The sequence below is a fragment of the Lygodium microphyllum genome, chromosome 19 (genome assembly GCF_053477565.2).
Source record: "Lygodium microphyllum isolate KBCC chromosome 19, Lygodium_microphyllum_v1.1.10, whole genome shotgun sequence".
Classification (NCBI taxonomy): Eukaryota; Viridiplantae; Streptophyta; class Polypodiopsida; order Schizaeales; family Lygodiaceae; genus Lygodium; species Lygodium microphyllum.
The window spans coordinates 20,255,001-20,266,697 of record NC_141153.1 but is presented as its reverse complement, the minus strand read 5'-3'; the positions used below and the strand labels follow the sequence as shown (position 1 = coordinate 20,266,697).

Here is an 11,697-nt window from a genome sequence, read left to right as displayed (position 1 = left end):
TCAAAGCACTCCAATATCCTTCAATGTCTGGTTGCTTTCTGTTACAAGCAAGTATTCGCAAGGAAGACAAAGCAGTAAGTCAATGTGTGCCTTTCTGATAGGTCCTTTGGGTTTAAGCGTTTTGTTGCCCTCTAGTCAAAAATTTGCTATAAGTGCAAAGATCTCCAGTCCGTAAGAGTTGAATATATGCATAATCAATCTATCTTCAAGCTTTGTGTTTGGTTCAAGGTAGCAAGGAAATTGATCCATGGAGTTGTACTATATTTGATTGAAGAAATTATGCATGCGTACTGTCAAAATTTTCTGTTATTGATGAACAGACATCGTCCTCTGATTCTGGCATAACCTCCACTTGAATATCATTGAGTTGCATTATTCATTGTGTCATCGACTTCGCTCCTTTCGTCTTCAGTATCCCTTCAGAGCCTCGCCTAGTCAGAACGTGTGACAACAGTTGTTCCAACCTTCACTACTACTCGTCTGGCTCTGTGCGAAAATCCGTGATTAAGTCCACTCTGTCCAACTGCTACACAAGGTTTTCCATCCAGTTCTGATTGAGGCTTTTGAAGATCTCGACACCTTTGTTAATCAGTTCTTTCACTTGCTCACAAAGAGAGCCAATTCGCCCCACAGCAAATAACTCTTTCATGAATATTTGTTGTTCTTACATGCAAGAATCAAGCAACAAAAATCTTACACAGAGCTGTCTCCTAAAACTCTTATGGCAAACCCCATATGCAGCAGGAGGGGATGTCAGGAGGAAAAGGGACATTCGCCAATTTGAGTAGTTTATTGTATTCACAAGATAGTGGCCAACTAAAGAGCAACAATGGGAGCACTTACTAAGAAGAACAATAAAACCTTTTCATGCCTTTCTGGAAATCTTCCAACCACAAGCCTCCTACAGCTCCTTGTCATCGTAGCCAATGGTCTGCTTGATTTTCTGTGCAGCATTAGCAGCTGCTGTCTCAAACTGTCATTGTGCTTCCTTAGTACCTTCTCCAACCTTCTGCTTGAGTGCTTCCCCTGTGCTTGTCCCCTTTTCTTTTGCTTCCTCAACCTGCTCTGCCCCTTCCTCTGCAGTCCCTGTTGTAAAACCAGTTATCTTCTCCTTCACCGAGTGTAGTTGCTCTCCTGCCTGCTTTGCAAAGGTCTTTCCTTGATCCTTAAGCTCCTCTGCTTCCTAGACAATCGTGACTGCATGATTCTTCAGGAACCTGTCCTATCCAACAAGAATCGTGGATACATGACCACATTTCTCCCTGCCTCCTTAGCACCTGCTGTCCTGCTTTACTGATTTCATGAAATAGGTTTAGACATTGCCATACTTGCAAGACCGATTGGCCATACAGAAAAAAGTTCAGATTAGACTCTGATGCCAATCTGTCAAAGTTTGTGCACTAAGGATTTTTTTAAAAATATGAACAGTGAATAGGTACGTCTCTGACATATTCACTCGTATGTAAACCCAATCATTACATGAACAAAAGGAAACCCAAAAAATAGGAACAGTACATTGCAGAGCAGAGAACTTATACTCCCGATCCCCAACAGGAACCGTGAATTCCCTACCGGCCTGTTTTTCCTGCTTTTTCTCCCCAGGCGGCCTACAACATGCCACTTTTGGACCAGAAAAGCGGCCCCTCACTATATCAGCAGAAAGCTTTTTCAATTCTATTTTGCCCACTCCAGTGGGTCCCATGAACATAAAATTGGTGATAGGACAGTTCAGATAAGCAAGCCCAGCTCATGACCTCCGAATTGCATCTGCCACACTGCTTACCCGATCTTGTCCAGCAACCCTCTTGTGAACTTCGTCATCAAGGGGAAATATTTTTTCTCATTCAGACTGTTTCATCTTTGACACAGAAATGCCTGCAGCTCTCGACACCAGCCCCATTCCACTGGCCAATGTCGCTGTTTCAATGACCTGTTCAACTAAAGAGACTAAGCATGACAAGCAATAACTAGGCCCTTTGTTGAAACCCAAGTGCTGCTTGATGGCTTGTGGAAATTCGAAAAGCCCTGTGGGAGTTCCCTAAACCTTACTCATGATAGATTCAAGATCAATAAAATGATCATGAGGAAACCCACTATCTTCCTCACTCAGAATACTATAGACAACCAAATCTTCCATAAGCCCCTTCTCTTGAAGCTTCTCGAGCAAACCAGGAGCATCTTCCTGCAAAGCTATCTCAATAGGCACCATTTTTTTGCAGTAACCAGAACTTTGCTGTCCACCTGGTAACACCTTCCTCTGTAAAACATTTTCATTACATGGCTTAGGCATACTCATTTGATCAAATGTAGTGTCACCCTTCCATACCCCGTCCATTGAGATAACATGGTACCATTGACGACAATACTAGCAACTTATAAAACAGGAATAGACATTTAAATGCCATCTCAATACCTGCCTTTGGCCTTCAAGGTATGCCATGTTTACAAATCTTTATCCAGTACATAGCCCTTTGCCTTCAATAACGTCTCCCAATAGCATATTGCAGTTGTTTACCCATCACATAGATCTGCACATATCTCCAACTTGCTCTTTAACAAGGAGAGGGGCACGTATTTAGCACTTGATTTTGAAAAGTATCCCAACTTGATAAAAATGCCAAGGGAGTAAAATGTGGAGATCCATTCCTTCTTTTCATCCGGGAATTGGAAGCCAAGAAAAGCCATAGAAGACTTCGCATGCCCACCATTGTTGAAGGAGGATCTATTAGGTGCAACCCCAGCTGAAAGGAAAGGCAGCAGAAGACCCCTCTCTCTACTATACTGCCCACGCAAAACAAAATGCAAACACAACGACTAAGTATGTACAAAGTAACAAATGTCACACACACAACTTTTTGGTGGATTCCACACCTCGGATGCACATCAATATGACATCCACCCCCTCTGATCCTGTGCATCCTCCGAATGGGCCAACTACCCATGATCATTATCATCAAGATCCACAAACAGATCAATCTCTTCATTGTGCATTTTCGGTATATCAACAAGATTATCTGTCATATCATCTGTCTCTTCTATTGGAGTTTCTTCTCGTTGCTCTTCTTTTGCAAATTCTTCCAATGCATAATCCTCATCATCTCTTTTCTTGAAAATCTTGATCCTTTTTCCTGCAATAGGCACTCTAAGCACTGTCCCATCCAATTCTGTCAATTCATATGTTGCATTGTCAAAGACATGTCTGACTATGTATGGCCCAAACCATCTTTTCACCATCTTTCGAAGTGCAGTATGCTGATTTTCAAGGTTGCTATCAAAGACTAATACCCAGTCTCCCTCTTCTATTGCTCTAGGCCATAAGCAATGCCTGCTATCAAATCTGTCCTTATTTCTTAGTCTAGCAACCTTCAACCTGTCAATAGCTAGCTGAATATCCTGTGGTCTTCTCTCCAACTGCCGAATCTGAAGAGCTAAGAGCTCCTCTCTCGTCAAATCCTCCTGCCAAGGTAAAACTGACCAAGTCAAAGCACAAGTCTCAGTCGGCATAACCGGTTTCTGACCATACATCAACTCTGCAGGCATATATCCTGTGGTAACACTGTGAGTCATACGATCAGCCCACAAAGCAAATGGTATAAGTCTCGGCCATTCTCCAATTCGTCCTCTGCATGCCTTGGCTAATGCTTTCACTATCGACGGATGCCCTCTTTCACTCTTCCCATTTCCCTCTGGATTGTATGCTGTGGTTAGAGCCAACTTGATTCCTAGTTGAGAGAAAAACTCCCTAGCTTCATCTGCATTCAATTCACCGCGATCCGTAGTGATCTTACCCACACAGCCATACCTGCAGAAAATTTCTTCCAATAAGAACTTACACACTACACTAGTGGTCTTCGTTCTCAAAGATCTGCCCTCAACATGATTGGTAAGAACCTCTCTAGCCAAAACAATATATCTCATCTGCCATAGATCCATAGGCATAGTAACCAAGTCAACTACCCACTTATAATGAATGCATAGCGGATAGGTCGAATGAAGCTCATATCAATGACGCACTACCGAATACATCTGGCAGTCTCTGCAAGTCTCTACAAAGTGAGAAACATCTCTATACATGCCTTTCCACCAATATTTCTCCTTGATTTTCTCATAAGTAGCCCACACTCCTCTATGACCAGCCCAAGGACTCTCATGAAACTCCCTCATCACCTGTAACTGTGTCTCTCTATCGCAGACAACCCGCAAAGGTAATCCTCCTCTTTTCTTCGGATGCTTCCAAAGAAATCTGTCCTTGAGAAAATAACCATAGGCTTTTCTTCTGATCTTCTTGAACTCTTCATCTGTCCATTCATCTCTTTTGCTTAGTGTACTAAGGTACTTGCCAATCTGCAACCAATCTCCAACATAGAGTTCTTCTATGAAAGCCACAATATCATAGACATGGCAAACATGATCAACCATAGTGGCTGAAATTTCTGCATCATCCTCTTCTGCAAGTAGTGTCTCCTCATCATCATATCTCGCTCTAGACAGCATATCTGCCACCACTGGATTATCCTTTCCTGCTATGTGTTTAAATTCTAGATTTAATGACTTGATGTATGCAATCCATCTCAACATAGCTATATCCGGAGTAGAGCAACTCGTAATCATACCTATTAATGGCAAGCAATCTGTCTCTACCACAACTGAAGCTCCAATAAAGTACTCCTTGTCACATTTGAGAGCCGTAACAATCCCCAGTAACTCCCTCTTGATTTGCAGATATCTCCTCTGTCTCTCGTTTAGGACTTTCGCCCTAAACCGAATAGCATACATGTTTCCATCTGCATCATCTTGACCCAAAGCCCAACCTATGCCAATTGGACTAGTGTCAACTGTCAATACAATAGGCCTTCCGCAATTATAATCCGCTTTCCTGAGAGTAGGAGCAATCTGCAAATAACTTCTTCAATTTTCGCATGGCTCTAGTGTGGCTCTCATCCCAATAAAATTTTTGCCCCTTTCGAAGCAGCTAATATAAACAATCTGCTATGTGTGCAAAATGGGGTATCCAAATCATATAAAACACACAAGCTCCAATGAATCTCCGTACCTCTGAAGTGGTAGAACAATACTCCGTAATCTTGCCTATAGCATCCACCTTCTCAGGTGAGGGTTTCTTGCCATAATATCCACACATATGTCCAACAATGACAACCTCATTTACTCCAAAAACAGATTTTTGCCCTGATAGTGTCAAGTTCACTTCTTCCAACCTGGCCAAAATCTTTTCACAAGCTGAAATATGATCAGCCACAAAGTATCTGCATCCCTGCTCATTTAGACTCTCATTCTTCTCTTCTTCTGCACACCCCTTAATGGGCACATCATCCAGGAAAGGCATAGTAATCTGAGGTATGTAATCACGAAGGACCTTATGCATGGCATTCATCATATGCGCAACAGAATTAGTGGCATCTTGAGGCAAGGTACACATCCTGACAAGCCCAATAGGAGTTCTCATAGTGGTTATGTCCCTGCTTTCCAAAGCCAGCTGAAACTGATCATATCCCGAATACAAATCACCTAAAGAATAGATGGCACGTCCAGCAAATGCTTCTGCAAACTCATCCACAACTGGACCTATACCAACATTCCTGATAGTAACTCTGTTTACTGGCTGCATGTCCTATATAAATCAGAGAGTATCATTCTTCTTTGGAATCGTAAACCACCTATTTGAGTATGGTGCAGATGAAGGCTCTAGGATTCCCATCCTAATTTTCTCATTCAACAAGTAAATCAGCTTTGGCAGGTGTGCCTTAGGCACTGGAATAGGTCGGAGGTTCCATGGAATATGAGGAATAATAAAGATCACCATAGGAGCAACAATATCCGGATTCACACATCCAATCTCATACGGGAAAAAAGCAAACCCCCTGGTAGCAAAAAATCACCATTTCCAATTTTCAATTCAGCAAGAGTCTCTGTTGAAAATTTATGGCCTATATGCTCTGGATTCCTCAAAATTGGTTGTTTGGAAGCCCTCTCTGTTTGTTGATCACTGTCAGGTGGAAGCGGTACAGCTACCGGCTTCACCTTCTTATCCACAGTCTTGTATTTTGTGTCAACCCTGGCTTCATTATGATCCTTTGCATTACTCAAATCTTGCTGTAAATCAGCAATTCTGCACTCCAATGAATATCCTCAACCCTCTGCTCTATGGACTGCATAGGAACAGCCCTAAACTCTGGATGCTGAAATATTTCAACAGTAAACTATGTTGGCTGAAAGTTTTCAGCCCTCTGTGTCTCTGTAAGCTGATCATAATCAGCCGGAAACTCTGTTTGCTGAATTTCTTCAGCACTCAATACTTTTTGCTGAGTCACCTCAGCCTCTGACTCTATCTGTGACACAAAATCTACAATTTCATGAAACATGTCCAGGGATTGCACTAATACATTACTGTGACAACTCTGCATATCAGTTTTCAGTATATTTTCCATCTCTATCATCGTATCTGCACAAATCATACTATCATACATCCCATCTATATGCTCATCATCTTCTAAAATACCTGTATTTTTCAAATTTTTCTCCGTCCTGCATATATACTGCCTGCCAGCTCTAGGCAACTTAGAAGTCTTCTGATAACTCGTCGAACTGTTTGCTGATATTCCAACAAAACTGGAGGAGAAAACACTACTGCCAGGAGGTGAGAACTCCAATCTCCTCTGCTTTGTACCACTGTCGTCTCGCGAAACAGCAGTACCTAATGGAAACCCAAATCCCTCACAGTGGGCAAAGGTGCATCTCTAAGAGTGCATCTCTAAGAGTATCCCTGTTTCTAACATGGTTCACACACACAATCATAAACTGAACTGCTCTCATGCCATCTTTACTGCGAATCCGTGCATAAGCAGATCCATCATCCATTACCTTTGTTTCCATGCGCATCTCTGTGATGAATGGCTATCCAAGAATTATGGGATAAGAGCATGAATCTTGCACAAAGAAATGGAAATCCTCCTCTACATCTCCAATAGAAACCCTGACACTGGGACAGGCAGCATACAAATCACCTGCAATGTTGTTAGTGGCTCTCATACGCCACCCATGCTCTACATCCATAGGCCATCTGTTACTTTCATAAACTCCACAAACTATGAGATTAATCTCTAAACCATGATCCACCAAAGCAACATAAGGCACCTGTTTCTCTCCAATTTTTACCATCGTCTCTGTAGTTGCCCTAGACCAATGACTCCACGAAAAGTGACTACGCGGTATCAAGACAGGTTCATCAGTTTCAGCATAATGCATAGGCTGAACCCTCTTCTCTATCTGCGGAAAAACAGAAGCATTCTCAACGATAAACTCATCCTCATCCTCATCCAACTCCCCAATCAAAACTCCCTGTGTATCAGTAGTAGGCAATGCATGTATTTTCCTCTTCAAGACCTCTTGGAACTGATCTTGAAACTCTCTTTTCGAGATGCCCAAAACCTCAGAAATAGTAAAAGTCACCTCACTGCCAAGTATCTTATCATTAAAGATTTTCTTCATGTCCGTAGATGTCTCAATATCGGACATCAATCTAAACCCTGGCTGCTTTCTCTCTCTAGGCTCTTGCCTCTTTTCTTTCTTTTGAGCATCATCCATCTGTCATTCTGGCCCTGGTCTCAAAGACGGTCCTGCAATAAGTGGAGTAACAAACTCACCCCCTCTAGTCTTTTTAGCTGCACTTGGATTTTCTTCATCCCTCTTACGCTTCTCCTCAACAAGTACATCTGCTCCCTGAGACTTAGCCAAGTAGGCATAAATAGAGTACCTGTCAACAAGCGAATCCCAACCTGTCTAAGATCTGATGCTAGAGTCTGCACTAGTCAAAACAGTTTGCTGAATTTTTCCCTTGTTTGCTGTCTCCATAGCATAAGTCCATAATGCTGACTGATTCTCTGATCCTTTCTCAATCTGGACTCCATATGCAGAAGCATCTCCTCTAGCTACCACATAAGAAGTACGCATAGCCATGTCATCCACTAACTTCTTCATTCTGCCTTTCCCAAAGTTGGTAGCAAGTGGAGCTCCTGTTTCAGTCAACCAAATCTTACCATCTTGTCCCCAAAATACCAAATTCTTCCTCCTTGCATCCTGAAAAGATTCACAATCCCTGCAATGCTGATGGTCCGTACTATCACACCAAATACATCTTCGATCTCTCCTAGGTGCACTAGGAGCACTAGAAGAAATAGTAGGTGCAGTTGAAGCAAACTGCTCTTTCAATTTCCCCACCAATTCTGCTTTAACTGACTCTAGTGTCAAATCCGTTATGCCTTTGATTATGTCATCAAGAGAGGAAGGCACCGATGGAGCGGATGGTTTTGGAGCAGAAGGAACCGGCATCGGTCTTGGAGCAGGAGGAATAGGAGGAGTAGAAACAGTAGGCACTGGCATAGGCCAAGAAACTGGCTGAGGAGGAGAAGAAATAACAGGGATAGAAGCAGGCATAGGAGCAGAAGACGGCGTCGGTGTCATAGATCCATTCTGTAGGTGGGTCTTCCATATCCTCCTCTTGGTCAAAATCGAGACTGCATCTTGGGCATCATGCCAATCCGTTTTAAGAGCCATAGGCTTCGTGCGATCCTCAGGAAGCTCTCCTAATTCTTCCTAAAGAGCGGGATCTGCAGCTTGCAAGAAAAGCTCAACTTTCTCAACATCCAATGCTCTTTGTTCAATGGCATCAAGCTGACTATACCTCTCTTCAAATTCTCGTATCAACTCTGAAGCAGCTAGACCTTTGTTTGGCATGTAGACCCACTCTCGGAATGACCGCCGTGTAGCCATCCCAAAGTCCTCAAGGAAATACTCTTCTTTTAGGGCCTTCTTAAAATCTTGCCAATGTGAATTTTGAATAAAAAGATCAGTCACTTTTGCCCTCAAGGCGGGTGTGCCAAGACGAAGGAAATACTTACTCATAAGTCCAGCTGGAACTCCAAAAAACCCCATCTTGATCTCATATGTCTTCAAGTAAGCGGAAACATTACGGCCATCAAATAGCTTCTTCTCATTCTCAACTACTTCAATCGCCTTAGTCGCATTGATTCCATTCTCCTGCTCCGAATATAGTTGCCTTTGCTGAGACAACTGTTGTTGATGCAATTGTTGCTGTTGCTGCATATACAATTGTGTCTGCTGATTTTGAAGCTGCATATACATGGACATATTCTACAAAAATCTACTTTAGATCATATGTTGAAGTACTTGAAGCAGCAGTCAATGATGGAGCTGAAGTAGAGGACGCAGCAGGAATCGTAGAAGAGGCTGAAATGGATGCTGAAGTATCTCCCATCCTGAAATTTATGCAACGCTTTCACGTCGGGTTCACCAAAGATGTCGAAGGGTTCTCGAAAGCAAAGTCGCAACCACAAAGGTTCTTGAGAAATTCCAAGACAGAAGATCAATTGAAGTAAATAATCAAGGCAAATATGATGTCAAATAACAATTGTATTACTGCCAAGTTATCTCTAAGCATAGAGAAACATCATAACAAAACCACATGTGATCTAAACAATTGATCCATGTCATGTATACAAGCTCTTATTAGAGTCCAAGGTAACTTCCCTTTTGAGATGTAGTGCTCAAATGCAGAAATTGTCAACCCTGTTAACAGCCCATGCTTAATTGAAGTAGGTCTGAAATTTATGGCCCTATAAAGTTCGTCCCAAATCCAAGATTTCTTCAAAGCACTCCAATCTCCTTCAATGTCTGGTTGCTTTCTGTTACAAGCAAGTAGTCGCAAGGAAGACAAAGCAGTAAGTCAATGTGTGCCTTTCTGATAGGTCCTTTGGGTTTAAGCGTTTTGTTGCCCTCTAGTCAAAAATTTGCTATAAGTGCAAAGATCTCCAGTCCGTAAGAGTTGAATATATGCATAATCAATCTATCTTCAAGCTATGTGTTTGGTTCAAGGTAGCAAGGAAATTGATCCATGGAGTTGTACTATATTCGATTGAAGAAATTATGCATGCGTACTGTCAAAATTTTCTGTTATTGATGAACAGACATCGTCCTCTGATTCTGGCATAACCTCCACTTGAATATCGTTGAATTGCATTATTCATTGTGTCATCGACTTCGCTCCTTTCGTCTTCAATATCACTTCAGAGCCTCGCCCAGTCAGAACGTGTGACAACAGCTGTTTCAACCTTCACTACTACTCGTCTGGCTCTGCGCGAAAATCCGTGATTAAGTCCACTCTGTCCAACTGCTGCACAAGGTTTTCCATCTAGTTCTGATTGAGATTTTTGAAGATCTCGACACCTTTGTTAATCAGTTCTTTCACTTGCTCACAAAGAGAGCCAATTCGCCCCACAGCAAATAACTCTTTCATGAATATTTGTTGTTCTTACATGCAAGAATCAAGCAACAAAAATCTTACATAGAGCTGTCTCCTAAAACTCTTATGGCAAACCCCATATGCAGCAGGAGGGGATGTCAGGAGGAAAAGGGACATTCGCCAATTTGAGTAGTTTATTGTATTCACAAGATAGTGGCCAACTAAAGAGCAACAATGGGAGTGCTTACTAAGAACAATAAAACCTTTTCATGCCTTTCTGGAAATCTTCCAACCACAAGCCTCCTACAGCTCCTTGTCATCGTAGCCAATGGTCTGCTTGATTTTCTGTGCAGCATTAGCAGCTGCTGTCTCAAACTACTATTGTGCTTCCTTAGTACCTTCTCCAACCTTCTGCTTGAGTGCTTCCCCTGTGCTTGTCCCCTTTTCTTTTGCTTCCTCAACCTGCTCTGCCCCTTCCTCTGCAGTCCCTGTTGTAAAACTAGTTATCTTCTCCTTCACCAAGTGCAGTTGCTCTCCTGCCTGCTTTGCAAAGGTCTTCCTTGATCCTTAAGCTCCTCTGCTTCCTAGACAATCGTGACTGCATGATTCTTCAGGAACCTGTTCTGTCCAACAAGAATCATGGATACATGACCACATTTTTCCCTGCCTCCTTAGCACCTGCTGTCCTGCTTTACTGATTTCATGAAATAGGTTTAGACATTGCCATGCTTGCAAGACCGATTGACCATACAGACAAAAGTTCAGATTAGACTCTGATGCCAATCTGTCAAAGTTTGTGCACTAAGCATTTTTTTTAAAATATGAACAGTGAATAGGTACGTCTCTGACATATTCACTCGTATGTAAACCCAATCATTACATGAACAAAAGGATACCCAAAAAACAGGAACAGTACATTGCAGAGCAGAGAACTTATACTCCCGATCCCCAACAGGAACCGTGAATTCCCTACCGTTCTGTTTTTCGTGCTTCTTCTCCCTAGGCGGCCTACAACACACCACTTTTGGACCAGAAAAGCAGCCCCTAACTATATCAGCAGAAAGCTTTTTCAATTCTATTTTGCCCACTCCAGTGGGTCCCATGAACATAAAATTGGTGATAGGACAGTTCAGATTAGCAAGCCCAACTCATGACCTCTGAATTGCATCTGCCACTGCTTACTTGATCTTGTCCAACAACCCTCTTGTGAACTTCCTCATCAAGGGGAACTAATTTTTCTCATTCAGATTGTTTCAACTTTGACACAGAAATGCTTGCAGCTCTCGACACCAGCCCCATTCCACTGGCCAATGTCGCTGTTTCAATGACCTGTTCAACTAAAGAGACTAAGCATGACAAGCAATAACTAGGCCCTTTGTTGAAACCCAAGTGTTGCTTGATGGCTTGTGGAAATTTGAAAA

The 11,697-nt window shown here is 42.4% G+C and overlaps 1 pseudogene; it reads right to left on the bottom strand.

The window, feature by feature from the left end:
* Positions 1-758: 758 nt before the first annotated feature.
* On the bottom strand, positions 759-1,702 carry LOC148019636 (uncharacterized; annotated as a pseudogene).
* Positions 1,703-11,697: the final 9,995 nt, after the last annotated feature.